At 40.1% G+C, this 23,217-nt stretch overlaps 1 protein-coding gene and 1 pseudogene across 4 annotated transcripts in view; both read left to right on the forward strand.

Annotated features, from left to right (window-relative positions):
- The window catches only part of RNLS (renalase, FAD dependent amine oxidase), a 262,142-nt gene that overhangs the window by 41,519 nt on the left and 197,406 nt on the right, over window positions 1-23,217 (forward strand). The gene's annotated exons all lie outside the window — the stretch shown is intronic.
- On the forward strand, window positions 10,598-13,991 carry LOC145722240 (small ribosomal subunit protein eS24 pseudogene; annotated as a pseudogene).

The raw sequence follows: 23,217 nt of genomic DNA on the forward strand, positions 1-23,217 counted from the left end.
TGAGTAATTTCTCTGTTTCCAGATGATGCACTAGATGCTAGGAAAACAGGCAGCGTACTTACTCCATGGAGCTTACACTCTAGTGACTGTGGGCTCCAGACGGAATAAACTTAAACTAGGAGTCTTTGCAACAACTCTGTATCCCATGGAAGTGTTCTCATTCCAGATCTCTGGGTTCTGTTCTCTATTTTGAAGTGTGATGAATTTGGACTCATGGTCTCCAAAGTTCTCTCGGAATATATGCTATGATTTTCTGAATTCTCCTTTGTTCTTAAGTGATAGAGTTCTACCCACCCCCAAATTCTTAGTATTTTCAGTATATACTATTTTTTGCGAGTACTCTATGTGGAAGCGTTTTGTGAACTAATAAAATCTTTTCACTCCAAGGTAGTGTTATTACACAACGAGAAAACATCTGAGCTGTATCTACACAAAGGACAGTGTAGACTCGCACAGTTACCCAGATAATACAACAGCTAATCTGCAGGTCTTTTTTCCTCCCTCTCAAAAATTGGAGATACTTTTGCCTGAATTAGCTGGTTAATTTATCAACTGTCCACCTCACTTAGTCTTTGTAGAAACAATTTCTAAATCCCTTGAAACTGTAGTTTATGTTCACTATGGTTTAGGGCTTACGTTTTTCTGGCGGGCACAGAATGTGTCACCCCATTAAAGAGAGACTCTCAATATTGTTTATGGAAACAGGGAACAAAATGAAGTCATAAATCTGGAAGACACCCTATTTGGCCACTGCCTTTTGGGGAGAAGTAATTCCAAGTAATTAAAAAAGCGCCGGTTAACTTTTTTCTTAAACATTTTCCATCAAGGAGTTATAATTTCCCTCAGTAACCTAAGTCAGCAGCCACGGATGTTTTCTTAAGTAGGTTCCTTCTTGGGGAAAACTGGAACAAAGGACCTGACAGGATAATGTCTAAAACTAACCCCTAAATCTCCCTCAGTTTTTCCTATTGTTTTGCTTTTATTTTAAGTGCCTCAACCCATAGTTAAGCCCTCTTAACTGTGCAGTTGGATTCACTGCAACCGAGCATGCTCAAAACCTCAGAAAAGAAAAAAAAAATCAGATTTCACACTGGCAATGAAGTATTTTATTATTTCTTTCAAGTTCTGCCCCCTTTACACTTTTCTGGAGGCATCTCTAAAAGGCAGGCATTGCAAGAGATTTTGAGGTGATCAAACACAAGCATGGCAGAAATGTCTTCTCTAAGGGTTAATGAGGTCACATTGTTGTATTTTTTGAAGTCTTAGAATACTTGTGGATTTTTATTCTGATGACAAAGTGCGGCTGTTTCTAGTCAACTCTTTTAAATAAAGTTTTTTCGTAGTGCATCCATTTCAAAATCAGCAAACTTCTGGGCCCCGAGTGAATCTCCCCATGTGCATGCCAGACACTTCCATTGTTTGTGGGAGTTAATTTCCAGGTTAATCTCCAAAGATAGATTTTTTTTTTCCAGTTGGAATCACATATAAGTAAATAAAGTCCCCATCTGGATCTCTGCATCTGAGGCTTGTTTTGAATTCATAGACAAATTCTGTATTTCCACACAATTGTGCTGCGTTAACCATCTCTGAACATAAATTATATTTTTCCACTGCTGAAATTCTCAAGTGACTCAACAAGTATGTCATTCTTTTCTCCTCCAGGGTCCCCTGGGGACCCTAGATTTGGAAGGAGTTCACTTATAAAACTGTCATCATTCACACCATGTTTTCCTCTGCCTTCTATTTTCACTTTTACTGAAATACGCATATAGAAAAATGCACGTGTATTAAGTACACATCTTGATGAATTCTGACAAACTGAACATACACCCATATAACCAGTGCCCCTCCCAAGAAACAAGACACACCAGTGCCCTGAGAAGCCCCCCGTTCACACTCCTGTCCAGTCACTGGCTCTCCCATCCTCCAGTAGCTATTTGCCTGACTTCTAAGCATAGATTTTTTCTTGCCTGTTTCTGTGCTTCATTTAAATGGAATCAAACAGGGGCGCCTGGGTGGCTCAGTCGTTAAGCATCTGCCTTTGGCTCGGGTCATGATCCCAGGGTCCTGGCATCAAGCCCCACATCGGGCTCCCTGCTCAGCGGGAAGCCTGCTTCTCCCTCTCCCACTCCCCCTGCTTGTGTTTCCTCTCTTGCTGTGTCTCTCTCTGTCAAATAAATAAAATCTTTAAAATAAATAAATAAATAAATAAATGGAATCAAACAGTACATGCACTTAAGTGTTTAGCTTCTTTCTCTTGCCATTTTTTGTGAGAGTTCTCTTATTGATACATGTAGTTAAAATCATTTCTTCTTACTGCTGTGTAGTATTGCATAGGAGGGACCTAGCACATTTTACCCATTTCCTGTTGATGCTTCTACAGATAGTGCTTGCTCCTGTGAACATTCTTTTTTTTTTTTTAAGATTTTATTTATTTATTTGAAAGAGAGAGAACACAAGTAGGGAGAACAGCAGAGGGAGAAGCAGGCTCCCCGCTGAGCAAGGAGCCCGATGGAGGGCTCTATCCCAGGAACCTGGGATCATGACCTGGGCTGAAGGCAGACGCTTCACCGACTGAGCCACCCAGGTGCCCCTCCTGTGAACATTCTTGTGGGTTTCCCTTGGTGAGCAATTTGTATATGTCTCTCTTGGATATATGCATAGGAGATCATCAACGTTATTTTATTTTTTCAATTTTATTGATGAAAAAGTTACATCACTGAGAATGTCTGATCGGCATGAATCAAGCAGAGTGACTCTGTTGAGTTGATATAATTTTTTTTCTAAATCATAGAAACTTAGCATTTTAGTTAGCCAGGCTTCCCTCTTGGGTTTCAGTCAAGCTCGTTTCATTTTCGCCCTGTGCACCATCCTCCTTTTGCCCCGCAGACTTACACTGTATACTCACTCATGCTTACTCCTCCCTCTTTGCTTGTACTTCTGTCTCCTAGAGTGATCTAGTCATAATACATACAGTGATAAATAACAATAGCAACTGTGTATTGAGCACTAACCATGTGAAAAAAGTTACGGTATCTTTTACATTATTTTATTTGAACCTCACATCTTTCTCGTGTGACACAAATATTATTGTCCTAATTGATCAATAATTAAAAATTATGATTATTATGATACAAATCTACAAAACAAGGACTGAGAACAATGTAGTTAACATTCATGGACTCAGATTTAATTTATGTAAAAAGTCTGCCATTTTTGCTTCAATTTTTTCCTGTCCCCAAGATTTAGAATGAGACGACTTGCTCAAGTCACACGAACATTAAGGGAAAAAGCTGATATTAGAGCCCAGAGGATATAAGACTCTTCATTAGTGTCCCTGTAACCTCTACCCTCCCCCTCATACTTTGTATTTATTTCAAAGTTACACCTTCAGATGGTTCTTCCTTGAATGATTCTATCCTGTTTTAGCCTTTTTTCCCAGGAATACCAGCCGGCGTTTATTCATTCAGCCAACAAATATTTATGAACCTCTTTTAGGTTCCAGGAACTATGCTGGTACCTTTCCGTGTCTCTTGTAATTCTTACTGCAGCCTGTGGGGGGAGCCAATGGTTTTGACCTCAGTTGACCCAAGAGGAAAGCAGTGTAGAGCCTAAGTCACTTGTTCAGTGCTCTAGATCTATGAGCCCCCCAAACCAGTATTAATCTCGTGTGTCTGCTTCTAACGCCAGTGCTTTTAATAACCTCTAAAATGTTGTTCCTTGGAGAAGGAAGGTTACTTTTTATTTTTTCTTGTAATGGGATAGTCAGTTTGAAATGCCAGCTGGGTGTGAGCCCGTCTCCCAAGTGTGTGCCATCTCCCGTTATGCAAGTGAGGCTGTCCACGTCCAGAGGGGTGTGTGTCGGGTACTGGGCCACATGGCTACTCCGGGAAGCCGGGGCTGGATCCCATCTTCACGCCACCCTGTCCAGGGCTGCTTGTCTGTGACATAATGCTGCAGGTCTCCAGATTAAGGGGACAAATATGTGAATATACAACCCCCGGCTGCTCTGGACCTGAACTCCCCTTGCTTTCTTTCTGTGATCACGCTTTCTCTTCTTTGTAAATGACTTCCCCCTTCCTCCTAAAATATAGGCAGTATTCAAGGCTTTGTCTTGAAGTCTCTTCTTTTTCTGTTCTTTCTCTGTCAGCAATTTCATTTACTCCAGGACCTTCTGTGCAGAAGACCCCAAATCTTTTTATTTTTAGCCCTGATTTCTCCTTCATGATTTAGGCCCCGGGGCTCGGGCTGCCTGTGGAGTTCAACTCGCGCAAAGCTAATTTTGGCATTCGCTTTCCTCACCAAACCTGTTCCTCCCTTTATGTTCAGTGCAAGGTCATCCCATTGGCTTGTCATCCTCTCTGTCACAACCCCATGTGTCATTGACCTCTTGCCTGCACTTTTATAAGGGCCCTTCCTGACCCCCGTTTCTACTTTAACCCATCCTTGTAACTGAAACCAAAGTCATCTTTTTTTTTTTTTTAAGATTTATTTTATTTATTTATTTGACAGAGAGAGAGAGATCACAAGTCGGCAGACAGGTAGGCAGAGGGAGAGGGAGAAGCAGGCTCCCTGCTGAGCACAGAGCCCAATGCGGAGCCCGATCCCAGGACCCTGGGATCATGACCTGAGCTGAAGGCAGATGCTTAACCAACTGAGCCACCCAGGCGCCCCCAAAATCATCTTCTTAAGGGCACCTCGGGTCATTTTACTCTCCCGTGCAAATAAACTTTGAGGGGCTCCCCAGTGCCCACCAACTAAAATTGGCCCATCAGTGTCCCCTTTTTATCTGATTTCAACTGATCTTTCAAATCAAATTAATCTATTTTTTTCTCCTGACTTGTCTACACTTTCCCATTTCTGAATCTTTTCCTAATGCTGTTTCTTTCTTTTAAACCAGGGATGATAGACACTAGGGAAAAGGCCAGTCAAAGGGAATCCACTTCAAATAGGGAATGGGACCAACATTTTATACTAGGCAAGAATAAGAGGGTTGATTGGGGACTTTAACTTGAAAAATATAACTAAAAATTATAAGTTATAAACATAAACTTATTTTCCTTATAATAAAATTTAGGTTATAAATGAAATTATGTGCTAATTCTTAGAAAGTACAAAGAGTAGTTAAAGTATTGAGTTTTGGGCATGATTTTCTGACAATTATGAGATAAATGATTCAATCACATTGATTTTGACTTTTTTAGCACAAATATAAATGATTCAAAAAAAATTTCAGAAACTCAGTTTTATTTAGAGCACCTTTTAATTTAATTTGATTTTAAAAGCACCATGTCAGTCCCTTATCAGTTCTTTAATTACTTGGGTTCTCTCTACCGGATCCTCATTTATGAGTGTCTTTGCATGGAATTTGAGTGATTCTTCCCTATCTCTACTTTCATTGAACTTTACGCAACTGTGCTTATTTTTCAATATCTACACTTAGCAGTAGATTACTATTGATGTTGTAATCATTAAACAATTTGCGAGACTTCCTGTGATGACCTCAAACTTTTTCCTTAGGTTTTCTATGGTGTTTACCATGGTCTGAGTGTTTCAAGTACATATCTGTTCTACCAGGTTTTAAGTTTCTTGCAAGGCAAGAATAATGCTTTGTTCTTTTTTGTACCTTTGTCAGAATCCATGGAAATGTCTTGTACATAGTAAAAATTTAGTAAGTATTTGTTGAATTCTGTTTTCTATTGGCTCCCCAGTAGAACCAGTCCTTGCCTTTTGCTGCATTTCATCATTGGACACAATGCCATAAAACTAGTTTATGGAAAAATGGACCATTTGTTTTTTCTATAAACGCAGCGCACTAATAAAGATTTGCATTCCAAATCAAAGACTCAACTTCAGATATAACCAATAGTGAGTGTATCATAAAAGATATAGTAACTAAAATCTTCTATGATAACAAGTAAAACACGTATTCCAAGTCTTGTAAAATGTTTAGTGGTATGTCATGTATAATGATTATTTATGTTATAATATGTACATAAAATGTAAAGGTATAAGTTAGACTATTTATCATAAGTGTAAAGACCATCATAAAATCAATTAAGATTCTAATTGACAACATTCTCTTCTCTGCCCAAAGCTTAGAAGGGACTTTGGAAAATGATTTTAATAACCCGATTCTTTTAAAGAATCTCACTCGAGGGGCACCTGGCTTGGCTCAGTCGTTTAAGTGGCTATCTTCAGCTTGGGTCATGATCCCAGGGTCCTGGGATCGAGCCCCATGCTGGGCTCCCGGCTCAGTGGGGAGCCTGCTTCTCTCTTTCCCTCTGCCCCCCCCAACTGCTCATGTGCGTGTGTGCTCTCTCTCTAATAAATAAAATCTTTTAAAATAGATAAATAAATAAATAAATAAATAAATAAATAAAAATTTAAAAAATCTCACTCGAGTATGCATTAAGCAGATTACTTCCTTTACTCCTAAGTAAGTAGAGATTGAGTTTGGGAGAAGCTAACAATTCTGTTGACCTTAGATTTGCTTCATCTTATTTCAGGGGTTACTCAGTCCCCATTTTGGGATGTGATAATAATTTTGTTTCTGCCACTAAGAGCTGAGCTAACATTTTCCCCAGTCACCCTCTTCTTATTCAACTTAAAGCCATTCAGTCTGAGAACAAATAAATTCTACACAAGAGCAAAAAGTAGTCATGTCATTCTCCTTGATATTTAGTCATGAGAATACTTCACACACCATTGGAAAACCATTAAAACTATTACCAGGTCGGGGCACCTGGGTGGCTCAGTTGGTTAAGCCACTGCCTTCGGCTCAGGTCATGATCCTGGAGTCCCGGGATCGAGTCCCGCATCGGGCTCCCTGCTCAGCGGGGAGTCTGCTTCTCCCTCTGACCCTCCTCCCTCTCATGCTCTCTGTCTCTCATTGTCTCTCTCGCAAATAAATAAATAAAATCTTAAAAAAAAAAAAAAAAAACTATTACCAGGTCATTGGAATGGGCATTTTAAAGGGAATTTCTGGCAGAAGATAATGCCCAGACTTAGCATGTACTGTTATACAAAAATCAATGAATGAATAAAGGTGGCAAAAATCCAAGAATGGTAGGAAATATATGGCTGTGATTCAGTGGCTTGAGGTGGTGACCACCTGCATTGCTAACATCTAACTAGGAAAAAAAAAAAGAATTGCCTCCATAACTTGAATGTCATTGCTTTCTCTTAGAAAACTTTTATCTCTAAGTAGAATTGTAGTGTACCTGATCTAATGTGGGTTTTTCTAAATATTCTGATAAATATAATTTGGGGTCAAATTAAAATAGATAACATATCCAAAAATGAGTTTATAAACCATTTTTTAATACTTCCCTTTCTTTTCAGTACCCAAATATATCCTTCTGCCTTCGAGTTTCTCTTTGTTGCCCTAGCAATGCCTATTAACTTGCAGTCTTCCTTAATAAGGCTGCCTTCTGATGTATTTCTCGATGCCTCCATATAATCATGACAACTGAAATCAGTTGCTGTTCTCTGTTCATCTCCAGTTGTAACATGTTATTTCCTAACCTTTAGCTGGGTCAGGTATTAGGACCGTGACTTTAGGAGCATTTATCAAGAAACATTTGCTCAGTTCAACTCCTATTAAATAATACTTCATTCAAACTTCTTTGGTCTTACCATCAAACTTTTTTTTCCAGCAAATTCTCATTTGAAACAATTTGTTAGAGAGTAAAGCAACATGCATTTCTGGAAACCATATGTTATCACATTAAGCTTCTTGGATGATCCTGCCTTGGTGCCCCCTTCTATTTCCTATGGACTCATCCATTCATTTATTCTGTCATCAGCACATTCTTATTATAAGAAAGCTTTCACTACACATGGCATTACATTCATCCAGGACCAAAGCCATATTTTGTGAGAAAAAGAATACATTTTCAGTTATCCAAAGACTAAAGGATTATTATTATTTACATACAATTGCTATGAGAATTATTAAAGGATGTACTTAAGCAGGAAGAAAAGCAAGACCAAAGGAGAAAAATATGACACACAAGAGCAATAGTGAGCACAGAGGTTTGTAAATGTATTTGTACGTGTAATTAACTGTCAGCTGCAAACAAATAGCTATTTTTTGTATTTTTTTAAACATTGAACCAAAATGCTAGACAACACCAAGGAGATTGCATATACATATATTCAATGGGTCGTTAAGTTTGTGGTGCCAGAAAAAAATAACTAAATAAAATTATAGCTTCTAAACTGGCAGAGGGAAGAACACAGAATTTAGGAAATGTTAGTTAAATAAAAGTCAGGAAAAGAGAGCAAATGAACAAAGGAAAGAGAAAACACAGAAGAAGATGATAGAAGTAAGCTCAGCGTGTTAGTAGTCAAGTTCATGTCAACATATCAGTCCCATTGAGAAGGAAGACTCATTGCAGTGCTCTGGTACATGCCAGGTACACCAGCTCTGAGTTCTCTATCCAGAGCAGCTCATGGACTCTTAACGACAGCCCGCCGAGAGGGGATAGTTATTACCCCCATTCTGTAAACGAGGATACTGAAGTACAGAGAGAGTAGGTCTCTTGCCAGAAGTCACACAGGTTATAGGTTGGAGCCAGGATTTGACTCAGGTCAGGTGCTCTTGAGCCTACGACTCTCCACCAGCATCACTGTTTAATTGGTAATGTTGCCTGGGAAACGCGAGCTGCAGAATTGTATATCCAATATGATGCCACTTATTAAAACGTGAAAACCAATAAAACAATACTATATGGTATATACATACGTGTAGGTTAAGAGTATTGGAAAAACACATTCATCAGAATGACAGAACGATACCAATTTTAGGATAGTGGTTATCTTTGGAGAGAGAGAGAGAGAGAAAAAACAAGCATATGATCTCAGAGGGCTTTGGCTATATCCGTTATGTATTTGTTTTTAACATATGGTCTGTTTTAACATATGGTACCTGGGTGGCTCAGTCGGTTAAGGATCCAACTCTTGAGTCCCGCATCAGGCTCTGCGCTCAGCAGGGAGTCTGCTTCTCTTTCTCCCCACCCGCCACGCCCCCAAGCATTCACTGTCTCTCTCAAATAAAAAAATAAATCTTTAAAAAATAATATATGGTATGAAGCAAACATGGCAAAAATGTTACAATTTATTACGGCTGGATGATGACTCATAAGTGTTTTCACAGTATTTTCTATTCTTTTTGTATGTTTGGAATATTTCACAATTAACATATTTTCTCTTAAGGCAAAGAAACAGTTATAGGAAGGAGACTTTTCTGTCTTCTATACTCTAGGAAATTAGTCATTGAATCCTGAATTTTAAATTGTTCTAACCTTGCATATTGCTCATTCTTTAAAATATACTGCTACCCATCATTGTACATATACAAAACTGTAACAGTGTTGCTGTTTGGGAGAGTAATAACTAACAGACCTTTCCTCCACCCGAATTTGGAACCAAATTGAGAAAGACAAAGGAGTCAGGCAAATGCAGATCAAACTATCACCATTTGCTACTTACAAGACATCTTGGAGAATGTGATGGAGTGTGTGGCAAAAGTGGACTTTCAGTACTGAACAGGTCTATCCAGCCAAGCAGGCAGCCCTGGAGAATTGTGGACCTTTGGAGGGGAGGGCCTGCGCCTGTGAAATTTATGCCAGGGAGCAGCAAGACCAGACTTGAGTTTTCCTGCAGGAGGGAGGAAGCCGCTGAGCTCTGTATACCCAGCTCCTCCCCATGGCCCCTCTGGCCTAAATTCACGACTGTGGAGGACTGAGGCATGCAAGAGAAGCTGGAAGTTTCTAGATAAAATTATCCTAGTGGAAGTCTGAAGAGTAAGGAAGAAATGTTTCTATAACCCTCGCCAGCCCACTCAAACAAGAGTAAATCTGCCTTCTGTGGCTTCTGGACACTTGGAATACTAGGAATTTTGAGGACATGAGTCATTAATATTAATTCATAGCCTGATTGGCCCACCTGGAAACATTCTCTCCATCCATCCAACCACAGCAGATATTCTTATCAACCAATTGATTTATGTATTTATTTTCACTCATGTATTCATTTATTATTTCATTTTCTGTGAGACTCTCTCACTTCATGCTTTCTGTTCTGGAACTCTTCTCTGAACGAGTTGCTCTGTGAGTCGGCCTCAGAGGGGCTGTTCTTACCATCATTTGGGATATTTCTACCACCTCTGCCCGGTGTTGTATCCCGTTTCCCACTTGCTTGCATTACTCCCTCGTTGGGGTGGAGTACATCTCTCAGTGGTTTCCTAAGAACAGGTACATGGGAGATCCATTTTTCAACCATGCGTCTCTGGAAAGCATCTTACTCCCACTCTTCTCTACTGTTTTCCATCTTTGGGGCTTTTTTTTCTACTTTTTAAGGCTTCTTCAATATTATCCTTCTGTCCTGCTGTTGCATTTTTTTTACTGTTTTATTTTTATTGTCTGTGTCCTTAAGATGCAGTATCTTCTCTTATCCATCTGAGGATAACAAACTTTTTTTCAAGTTTATCTTTCCTCTTGGTTCCTGCTTTTTTTTTGTTTGTTTGCTTTTTGCTTTTGGTGTTCTTCATGGCTGGTGACCCTTGCTTGTCTATATTTTATATATATATATATATATATATATTTAAGATTTTATTTATTTGACAGAGAGAGACACAGAGAGAGAGGGAACACAAGCAGGGAGAGTGGGAGAGGGAGAAACAGGCTTCCCGCTGAGCAGGGAGCCTGATGCGGGGCTCAATCCCAGGACCCTGGGATCATGACCTGAGCCGAAGGCAGACGCTTAACGACTGAGCCACCCAGGCGCCCCTATCTATTATATTTTAAAGGCACACTGCTACAATGCCAGTTGAAAGTTTCGTGTGTGTGTGTGTGTAGTGGGAAGAGGTGACATGTGGGCTGGCACACTTCACCGAAGGAGGCAAAGTTCTGACCATTTGAGAGGAGACCACTCAACAGGGCTGAAGCTCACCCATTCAGTACCTTTGTATGAATCAAAAAAGGATCCCCTGGAGTGTATGAGTTGTTGACTGGTGGATGCCTTCATGCTAATTAGAAAAAGGTAGCCCCCCCCCCCAAGTTGGGTAAAGACTGGATTTCATTCTTTACTCACCTCCTCAGGCAGTGTCCTTTGTATGGAAAACACCCTGAGAAACTGTGAGGGCCCAGTTCCTAAATGTCGGAAATGAATGCAGAGACGCACTTGACCAAATCGCGTGGTTACCGGCCTGGTTGTACTTTGCAGCAGCACTCGGGCCAATCAATAGAAAGTAATATCCTTTACCATCCACTTGACCTGAGTGATTCTGCTTTGTGGGTGAATATGTACTTGTAAGATCTTAATTACAAGCCTGAATGTCTAATTTAATAAGATACAGTGATCTAGAAGGCTGAGGATTACTTCTTTCACCACAGGATCTGTTTGAATACCAGTAGGTGCGTGTGTGTGTGCGTGCACATGTGTGTATACGTATGTATATATGGATGTGCGTATAATGCAGATAGAGGCATATGTGTATATACGTGTAAAACTGCACATCCAAGCTATGATTGCAGATTCAGGCAGTATTATTTGTAAACACAGTTCTTGTTAACAAAAATAACTAAATAAAATTTTAAAAAACGAGGCTCGCTAACACCCGTTTAGAGAAGATCCCCTTCCCTTGGTGCTGAAGGCTGTCCTGCATTGCTGTAGATTCCATCACCTGAACTGTTTCTTTACTTAGGCGCTCTACAGGCAGTTATTAGGATGTCCCCAGAGCCTTTATAAATGTGAAGAACATTGATCGCCCTGTGAAAGGAGGGGGTTTACAGATTTCTTTATGCTCTGTAGAATGTATTTCATATGAGGATTGAGGATTTTATGTAGAATGAAAGAATGAATGATGATATGAAGTCTTTGGTTCAAATATGTCTTTCACACACACACACACACAACAACAACAACAACAACAATGCAGCATCATCTTTTGTTACTCAGATGACTTAGAAAAATCAAGTTTCTCCTTGCTGATGGTTCTTACCATTGGGTTGTCGGATTGGGAAAATAAACTGTAGTGTGATCTGCTTTCAGACTAGGGCGAGTGTTTTTAGTACTTGATAGTACTTGAGGTGCATTGAGAGGTTAAATAGAGTCAGTATTTGGCACAAGATTATCCAGAGAGCCAATATTGTACTGATCAATTTGAAAATGGTCTAATCCAGTACTATCCAGTAGAACTTTCTGTGATGATGGGAATATTCTATATCCCCACTGTTGGATCTAGTAGGCGCTACTGCATATGGCTGTTGAGTACTTCAAGTATGTATAGTGTGATTGAGGAATTGAAATTTTGTTTAATTTTAATGAATTTAAATTGAAATAGCTAGCCTTTTCCTCCCTGGCTGCTTGGAGCTCGCCCGCCGCCGTCATGAACGAAACAGTAACTATCCCAACCAGGAAGATCATGACCAGCCAACTACTTGAGCGGAAACAAATGGTCATTGATGTTCTTCATCCCAGAAAGGCAACAGTACCTAAGACAAAAGTTCGGGAAAAACTAGCCACAATGTACTAGACCACACCAGATGCCATCTTTGCATTTGGATTCAGAACCCATTTTGGTGGTGGCAAGACAACTGGCTTTGGCATGATTTAGGATTCCTTGGATTATGCAAGGAAAAATGAACCCAAACATAGACTTGCGAGACATGGCCTGTATGACAAGACAAGGACCTCAAGGAAACAGCCAAAGGAATGCAAGAACAGAATAAAGAAAGTCAGGAGGACTGTGAAAGCCAACGTTGGTGCTGGTAACAAGTGAGCTAGAGTTTGCACAACAGAAGGAGTAAGGATTCTGCAGTGACTTTATCTGTGGTGATAGTGCAGATTGTTCAGGAGAGGGTTGATTAATAAACTAAGAACTTCAAAAAAAAAAAAATTTAAATAGCTAATAGATAATAGAGTATTCTTTTACAGTTGCCTGGGAATGTAGATAGCAGAATACAATTATTTTGAGTAGCAGGTCTAGTTTATAAAACAGAAAATTGCCAGTGGCTTGACTATGACAGGGGTCATTTATTCACACACCGATTCAACAAATACTAAGTGCTCACTAAGTACTCTACTTACTGTATTATGCTACCTGTTGAGGTCAGCAACTTTTCTGACTTGGCCCTGAAATAAATGAAAACTTTGTAAGGCCACAACATCTATGTGAAGCTGACCAGTTAGGGTTAGAACAAAATAGAAAGAAGAACATGGCCCAGAAAGCCATCAGGGACACTGCCTACAGCCAAGGACAGAGGACAGAAGCCAAGAGACCTAAAGAATTGTTTAATCAGTTTGAAGAAATGATGTATGGTCAAAAATTACCAGGAGATAGAGTTCAAGAAGCTAAAACAGAAACAAGGGCCAAAATCAAGTAGAAATTGTTTCAAGATTAGCAGCGTGAATGGCACATCCCAGGAGACCGTTGTTCAACCAGGATACAATATTGTTCCAAACTACAGCCGAGTGACCATAAGCACGGATGAAATCCATCCAGCAAGCAGATGTCTGTTGACTGAGGTGTGAGCCCGGCGCTCGCTCATTCCCATACAGTGTCCTGGCTCAGCGGGAGGGGAGGACAGGGTGAATTTGTGATCTGACTCTGCTGTTTTGCCAGCCGTTCTGAAACCCCTCTGGTTCTGAGAGTCTCAGCTGGATTCTGCATTTCCATACAATATCTAGCAAGGACTCTACTTGGCTTCTTTTTTTAACTGAGTCTGTGACCAAAAAACTACAATGACTCACTGAGTCTGAGGTTGTGGAATGTAACAAAAGGATCTTTCGTTTTGTTCTTTGTAATTTTCTGAACTCAAAGGATGGACTGTAGCCGAATGTTCCCGAGTTTGAAACCTGATATAAAGTGGCCCCTGACTTCTAAAGGAGACAAGAATTGGAAGAGAACAATAATAAAGATGTTACTTTCTAGTCATTTTGCTTTAGAGGCTGAAACTGACATGCAAATAGTTCCTTTCAGAAAAGTTGTCACTTACTTTCCAAAAGTCTGTGAATGTTCAGGTTTGTGGGATAGTAGATGGTAGAGTGTTCTTCTGCACTTGGCTAGGAATATAAACAACTGAATACAGTTATTTTTTGATAGCACAGTGGGACATAGGCAGAGCAGACCTATAATTAATCAAGAATAATGTTAAAAAAAGATCTTTAAGATTAAAGGTTCAGAATCCACCCTTTTAAGCTTCTTAAGAAAAAATATTCTTGTGAGAGTTCCTTCTCACATCTCTTGATGCCTGAGTGTATGTGAGGATTTCAGAGCTGTAAAGATAAAACAGGATTTCTGTGTCTCTGGAATTTTTCCTTCTTCCCTGGACAACTGTTTGCATACATAGCTGTATCCTCATGCTAAGGAGGGTCCAGAGAAAGAAATGCTACTTCCTGTTACAGTCAATGAGACAGCACACCCCAGCTCCTGCATGCAGGCAGTTCCTGGGGGGGGAAACCACTTTGGTGTCTACCGTTGGGAAGCCCGTCTTCTCTTGTGCTCCCTCCAAGGAAGCAGACCAGCTGCTTGCCACATTGACAAAGTACTTAAAGACCATTCTTTGCTTATCAGCCTCCTCTTTCTTAGGTTAAATAAACCACATTTTTTGTCTTTCTCTTTGGGGCCAATTTTCTTATCATTTTTTTTTTTTATTCCCTTAATCTCTTTGATCAGTCTTCTTAGGATTCCTTCCAAATCCTATAGATGTTTGCAGACCTAAAACGGAAGCTAATCATTACCCTTAACAAAGGCTGGCCCGGTGCTGAGCCTGACGGGGCAAGTTTGCCGTCAATCATCAGTGACATGCTGAAAAGACTCTTGCACAGAACTCGGTTTTGAAAATCATAGTGTAGCATGCTTGGATCCTTGGCTTGTGTTTAACCCTGTTTTTCAGGGGCATGGGTTTTTTGTTTTGTTTTGTTTTGTTTTCATCATGGACACTCAACACCAGGCTTGCTAATAAGTCTTTATTGGCTGAGGACTGTTTTCTTTAGAGAAATCGTCACTGTTGTATCTTTATTGTTGCATCTCTTTGCCAACTTCTACAACACCATTGCCATTTAGAATTTTATTCGGTCTTCCGATTTCTCCACCCAGTTTGTGCAGAATGAAAGTTGTTCAGGCACTCATTGGTTCCTTCCACAAATGTTTATTGAACTCCCTTTTTTTTTTTTTTTTTTCCGGGCACTGCCTGTCCTGCCCGTGAGCATTTTTAATGTATCGATCAATACTTTGGAAAAACCACTACCACTTCGTTGCAGCCTAAGGCAAAAGCGCATTGGCCTCATTGTAGGGAAATGTAGTTAATAAAGCATAAAAAAGTCTTCATTAGAACGAGAGACTGCGAGCCTGCCAGGGCTGGTCTGAGCATTTCCCTGGGGGCAAAAGTGAAGCCACACTTACCATTTCTTGGGTAATACCAAGTAACAAGAGTTATGAGAGGAGTCACCCTCTCGCGTCCACTCGCTGGTCAAAATCCGAATCTCCTTTTTTCACTTTCCATTCTGGTAACTGTGGGTGTTCCTAGGGTTTATTTAGTTCTTGGTGTTTGGTTCTCTCTGTTCTTTCCTTTGGTAATATGAGCCTGTGCTACAATTTTAACTCTTTTTCTCTGTATTTATGTTTATATCTTCCCTATCCAAGACTCGGTTCTATACCATTAAGAGTCTCAAAGACCATTATCTGAAATGTGTTCTATCTCAAATTTAGTACATTTTATTCTCTCCCAAATTATTGGCCAGTTCTGATAGCTGCATTCTTTTGCTGACATATACATCCTTCACTTAAAACCTCCTTCATTTTTTTTTTTATTCTGCCCCCCCTTTCCTTCTGTTCTCTCTCAGGATCGCCTGCCTTGGTGTCCTCCCTTCATAATCCATATTAACCATTATGGGTGGACTGAATTTCATCATATCATGCTTCTCCAAAACTTCCAGTGGTTCCCCGTCATCTACAGGATGAAGTCACAACATTTCAGGACACACAAACCTGGGAACAAAACGGGGTCAGAATATTAAAGAGCCTTGCTTCTTTCACTGCCCCCAACTCCCTTCCAATTCATCCAATCAGTTCCCTGAAAGGCAAAACCTTTGAAAGTCAGGACAAGGAAAAAGAGTACCCGTGGTTAGGGTCTGAACCAGAAAAGGCTAATTCAAGGATAGGATGATTTGGACAGAAGAGATTTTAAGCACATTTCCCAGCAAGGCCTACAGAAGACAGTGCACGTGGGCAGGAAATAAATAAGCTACCGTAAGAGGGAGAACAAGAGTGATGGAGGAGGACGTGAAGCATAGATCTCTAGAGGGAAAAAAAAATAGTGAAAACCCCAGGGCTGCCTGGTAAGTTAGTATAAACGAGTGTTTACACAGAATCTTGGCTTCTGATGACTTGGCTTCCTACAACTCTCTCAAACTTGTTTTCAGTAGGCCAGTATTTAGGGGACATAGTTCTGCTCAGGATTTAGAACTTTTCCTCTTGGTAGAAGCCTTTCTGCACCTGTTCAGTAAGATATTTCTTCACTGTGTGGCTTGGCCCTGCTCAGCGTGTGAGGCCCAGAGGAAGGCACAGGAAGGCCACGCAGAGGACCACCTGCTCTTTCACCACCTCAATAGTCCCTTTCCTGTCTTAGCTCACACTCGGAAGCACATTCTTATTGATGTAGAGACATCGTGGTGGTCCCTAGCTTGAGCCTAAGCCAGGCCCGTTGCCCAAATTCACACACGTCTGGGCATGTCTCGTTGGGCTGGTGTAACTGACCAGCTGGCAGACAGTTCATGGGAGAGATGGGTCAGAACTTCTGGAGAGAGAACGCTTTCACAGGGTGGTTGGAGTTAGACAGACTTAGTCTAATAATACAGCTTTAGTGATTGTTGGGAGTGAACTGTCTGAGAATATCACAGTACCCATCACTTGGTTTGTCTACCAGCCATTGCCACTTGAAAGGCCAAGTGAATCCTATGGAGACATAGGCAGGAGGGAACTTGAAAGAAAAACAGAGAGCTCTGCACTACAGTCTTGGAAGCCTATGGGGCAATACTGCTCTAGTACTCGTGTGGAAAAATACAACACTGAATCAAAGAGTGCAGGATTCCCCACCAGCCATCCACTTCTCATGCCACGTACAGTGACTTCTGCATCTCATGAACTTCAGAGAGCCCAGTGCAACTTTAGCTCTTCAAGGACTCCGGCTCATTGGCACGAAAGCACCAGGAGAAAGTGGTATCCATCAGAAATGGGCACAGTGCTTGGCAGGGGCAGCAGCGTCCAGCAAGTTATGGTGGCAAATCAGTGATGTGTCAACCAGTAAATACACTTAGACACTAGCGAAGATTTCAGAGCCTGCGTTTCAGACATTGTGGGGATGGGAGGGTAGCCAAAACGGAAGAGGAGAACGTCAGGCCCCATATAGTCGCTCACAGGGCTTGTTCAAGAGTACACATGAGATAAACCTTAGAGATCGTAAATATTTGTGAAGGGCTTTGCAGGGCATCAGAGACGCTGTGTTTTAACGGGTTGGATCAAGAGGTAGCACAACATGAATTCTTAAGTGTCTTGGGCTTAGAAGAAGGCTTTGTCCTGTTGGTTGGTTGGATGGATGGTTTGTTACGGAACTCTTGAAATGAATAATGATATTTGAAATTTTAAAGAGTGAGATAAGGTGTATTTTAGAAATAAGGTATGCATTTTATGTTTTAATAAGCTTAAAGAAATGGTAACTGGGTCTGTGTAAGCATTGATCCGATGTTTCCTGCCTACTAAACAAGGTCTATACCTACGAAATCCTTTTATACAATGCCAGGAACTTAAGTAGATGTTCAGTTAAGTATTACTGTGCATACACTTCTAATCTTCTCCTTTCAACCAGAAAGATGTTTATAATTTAGGGGAGGAGAGGGATAGAACATTTGCTAGGTTTGGACATGAACAGAACTTCAAGCCTGAATATGCATCAGATTCAACTGTGGAGCTTTTTAAAAATAGAAATGCCTGGGAGGATCCCAGACCTTCTGAATCAGGATCTCTGGCTAGGGGACCCAGATACTTTTAAAATGTTCCTCAGATGATTCTGATGAGCAGCCAAGCTTATGAACCATTGATTGGAGGCTGGAGAAAGTGGTGGTTTTCTGCTTTATAAAAAACAAAGCCAAAGGATTATCTTTTCTTCCCTTGAGGATGCACCATGGTCAGATAGAAAAAGTATGGTACTGGGGTCTAGTCCTGGACTCAGCTCTGCTAAGGGAGAAAGTCCGTTAATCTCTTTTCTCCCAATTTCTCAGCAGCTTAATGGAGACTCTGATTCTTGCTGTCCAGAGCTGTGATGCAGTAAAGGAAATGAAGCATCTCTACCATAGGAGCTGACCTGTAATAGACAGACAATGACCATTACTTCCTCTCAGGTATCCTCTGCCCCTCTCTCTAGGTAAACAGTTACTCTCCAAAACAAGTGCTTTAGCTCCCCCCTTTCACAGTCCAATGGGGGAGATGAACAACAAACCAATTATACCAATATTCATTCAATTACGACTTTGTCAGTTGTCACAAATGTAAATTACATGTTATAGGGTCGCTAACAAGATTTTCTGACCTAATCTACACAGTGTGTTAGCCTTCTGTTTTAGCTACATTTTGTTCTTCATATTGATGTATTGAACTAATTTTTTCTCCAGTATTAATGCAGGAAAGCTTATTGTAGGGAATAGAAATCCCTTATCCACAAGTATAAATGAACAAATGCACACTATATTTTGCCCTTAGTTATATTTACATAGGGATGTTACTTCCTATTACGGATAAATATGTACACAATGCCAAGCTTTTTGAAAGCCCTTTTTAATGTATTTTAATAAAGAATCTAGATTTTAAATTTTATTTAAGCTGTTGGGTTAAAGTAAAAAAACTGGTTCTCATTATGGTCTAACTTGGCTGAAATGACAATGAAGAAACTCCAGAGTCAGTTTTATTTGGCAACACTAGAAAGAGAAATCTCTCCTACCATGTTTTTAAAAACAACTTTCAATTAAGTTTCATTTGGGATTAGGGTCTGTCTTAGTTACATACTTCAGAAAATTAAGATTTATAACTGAACAGTCCTAGTGTCCTAACACCATTAGGCAGAACTATAATCTGGTCATTGTTTCCCATTGTGTAAAAGTCAGTGTTCCTTTTCAAATGGCATGAGAATTGCCTCTCAAAATCTTCTGGCATTGGCAATCAAGCTTTGTTAGGTGGGAAAATCTTTATTCAGTTTTTCACTTTTCGAAGTAACTTAGGCATTCAGACATCTGTGTCCATAACAAGTCTAGAAGACATTTCTTTGCTGAATGGTATAGATGCCCATGCTGGAAGATTCTAGATTACCAGTAAAAAATATTTGAAGAAGAAGAGAATGGCTTGTGGAAATCACTTCTTAAATTTGTCAACTTGTATTATGTATGTATGTATGTACGTATAAAACAAAAGGCTATTTCACTCAGTTTATATTGTATACACATAAGATAAATATCAAAATGAACCTCTGAGACAGCATCATAAAAATTAGCACATTTAAAGCATTTAAATTCTCAAAGCATTGCTAAAACATTAAACCTTTTAGATATGTTCTCAACTAAATATTATTATCCCCATTTTATAGGCAGTGTTATAGACATCCAAGGGTGATGTCAAATTTTGTTAATAAATGGTGCATCAAATATGTGCGTGGTAAAAAAAAAAAACAACATTGATACATTTATTCTTTCTTTATTATGTAAAGTCTGTTTGTAATAAAAAGGAGTTCTGTACATAGGGCAATAGATTTATGCACAGTGAATTCATAATGATTTCCCAGATGTTCATATTTAACTAGCAACCATTATGAAAAGAGTAAGGCTTTCTAAGGTTATCTTCCTGATTAACAGCTTTCACCGTCCCTGGCTGGGTGATTTTATAGTCTGTCAGGGAAATTAACCATGTAGCCTCCAGATCATAGCCATTGTAATAGAGACAGAATATAATTTCACACGTTTCCATCATAACTTGAAGTGAAAACCTGACATTACTTGATTTCACTTAAAGAACAAAAAATATTCTAATATTCTAATATGGCAGATTTATGTTCTGCCATAGACATATTGACTTACCCAAACTATGAAGGGAAATGAACAGTTTGTCAAAGTAGGCATAGAGTTTTTAATACAGAATTATGGCCATCATCATCGCAGATGAAATGCATGGCCACAAGAGCACTCTCAAGGACCTCATGGCCCATGATGAATTTTTCTTTTTTCATAATGCCATTGAGTATGGCAGTGTATCAGATTTCATTTTCTAAGGACAGCGTCTCTTTGAAACAAACTAACCCAGTGGGAAAGAGGGAACTACTAAATCTGAAAAAATATCATTCCACTTTATAGGCAGACTAAAAATTATAGTGATTTTTCAACAGTCCCAACAATGCAGTGTTGCTGCGAATGCGTGGACCTCCTTCAGCTTGAGTGGCTTATTGTAATCAGACTAAATTCTCACACCGTGTAAATCCATTATAGTTTATGACTTAAATCCATGAGAATTATAATTGAGAGAGCCTTACCCAATCAAAATCAAATTTAATTATATGTTCACATTATAATCTAGAGAACAGAGGTTTTAGTTTAGAATCAGCCTCATCTCTTTGTTCTGAATGGAAAATAAAGAACCACTTTTTCCTTCTCAATTGCCAAGACGTATGAATCTCCCCGTGCCTCTAATGGTCTACATTTAGACAGTCCCCAACCCGTCATCCTCCCTGCTGCACCCTCTAAGCCTCTGTATGGCTTTTCTGGGACTGTGTATGAGTGTGCTAGGGCCACCATAGCAGAAATTCCACAGACTGGGTGATTTAAACCACGGAAATTTCCTTTCTCACAGTTCTGGAGACTCCAAGTCCAAGGTCAAAGTATTGGTGGGTGCTCCCGAGGCCTCTTTCCTTGACTTGCAGACAGCTGTCTCCTTGCTGTGTCCTCACGTGGTCTTTTCTCCATGTGCATGCATCCCTGGTATCTCTCTGTAGGTCCAAATTTGTTCTTCGTATAAGGACATCAGTCAGATTGGATTAGGGCCCCACCTCAACAGCCTCATTTTGCCTTAACCACCCTTTCAAGGCCCTGTCTCCAAATACAGCCAAGTTCTGAGGGGCTGGGGGCGAGGGCTTTATCGTATGAATTTGGGGAGGGCACACATCAGCCCACAACGCCCTGTATATATTGCTCCCACTCTCCCTTGCATCTCCCCTTTTTTCCTGCTTCCTTGCCTTTTTCCTTAAACATTTATTGATCACTTACATATATGCCCGATACTGTGCTAGCGGCTGAAGATACAATAATGAACGAATAAACTGTAGCCCTTTTCCTCACAGATCTGGAGAAGAAAGTAAGGAAGTAGCTAATCACGCCAGAGAAGGAAGGTGTTCTGATCAGGGTGCACATAAGGCACTGTGACAAGACAGGACGAGACCACCGAAACCTGCCTCGGGGATTAAGGGCACCTGCACTGTAGGTACACCCTCTTCACTCAGTCTGGAAGGACCAGTAGCCATCAGCCAGGAGGAAAAAAACTGAGAGAACATTCTACAAAGAAGCAACATCTACAAGAGCCCATGGGTGGGAGAGATGGTGGGACAGTTGGACCCTACAAATAACTCAGTAGAATTCTAGTGAAGCAGTAGTAAGGGTGGAGACTGGGGCAGTCTCGGAGAAACACTAAGTATTTAGGACTGCTTGGAAATAAATTAACATGCAAATAAAGTTGTGATTGGAAAGTAAGTCATATTAAAATCAAAATAGAAATGACAAACTTGAAAAAAAAAAACAACTGCAACTCAGAAAGGGCTAGTTTCTTCAGTATCGGGAGCTGTACTACTCAGCGTGAAAAGGCCAGTAATCTGGTACAGAAATAGGCAGAGAATAGAGAATTGAAAGAAAAAGAAATGGAGGTGGCTCCTACACATATGAAAAAAAGATGCAAAAGAAAACCATACATTTTTACCTTTGGTATTGGCAAATATTTAAAATTTTGATAATCTGGGGCACCTGGGTGGCTCAGTCCGTTAAGCATCCAACTCTTGATTTCAGCTCAGGTCTTGATCTTGAGGTCCTGGGATTGAGCCCTGTGTCAGGCCCCGGATTCAGCGTGGAGTCTGCTTGAGATTCTCTCTCTTCCTCTGCCCCACCCCCCTCCGTCTCTCTCTCTCTCTCTCAAATAAATAAATCTTCAAAAAAACTAAAAAGATAAAAGTTTGATAATAATATAGTAAAGGTAAATAGAAACAGATACTCACCTACATTGCTGGTGGGAGTGTTAAGTGTTACAATCTCAATAGAGGAGAATTTGGCAATATCCCTGAAAATTATCAGTACACATTCCCAAGAGTCCAGTTTCTGCAAAATAGCCACACACGTGTGAAGTAGTGTTTCTGCAGGTTTTCACTGAGGCACTGACTGTAATGGTGAAAGTTTACTACCTAATAATAAATGGTACGCATTAAGTATTTTGAGGAAGGCGTCATGATACGTGCAACATATTTTGAAATTAGTAAAAATATGAGGGATGGATAAAGCAAGTATATAATAGAATATTACTTATAGAATCTAGCTGGTAAGCAAATGAGTGTTTACTGTTAAATTCAACTTTTGTTTACGTTTGGAAACTTTTATAATAATGTGTTTGAGAAAGGCTGATTTCACTGATGGTGCATCCATACCCTGGATCACTACAGCTGTTTTAAAAAAGAATAAGGCTGTTGCTTGTGTACAGACAGGGAAGGCCCTCCAAGATACATTATGAAGTGAGAGAAGAAAAATGTCAGTAACTATGTTTGTACACCACCATTTGCGTATAATAGCTCCGCAAGGATGCACAAAAAATTGGAAAAAAAAAATATAGCCTCTGGTAGGAGAACTTCATCGGGGGGATGGAGTGCAAAGGAGATCTGTTATTTGATATATTGTTGACTTTTGAATCATGTGCATTTACTGTCTATTCAAAAACAGAGTTTAAAAACATAGGGGTAGTTACTGGGCCACTTTTGATGTCTTAACTTTACATAATTGTCACCGCCATCCTGCAAGGTGAGGATATCACTGGCACCATTTGCAGAGGTGGAAAAGAGTTTCTGAGAAGCCCAGTGATTGTTCGAGGTCACACAATGAGCACATGAAAAAGGCAGAGGGGGGGTATAGGTCTGATTCCCAGCC

This window comes from Leptonychotes weddellii, chromosome 6 (assembly GCF_054177405.1).
Source record: "Leptonychotes weddellii isolate Sample4059 chromosome 6, ASM5417740v2, whole genome shotgun sequence".
In the NCBI taxonomy this organism is placed as follows: Eukaryota; Metazoa; Chordata; class Mammalia; order Carnivora; family Phocidae; genus Leptonychotes; species Leptonychotes weddellii.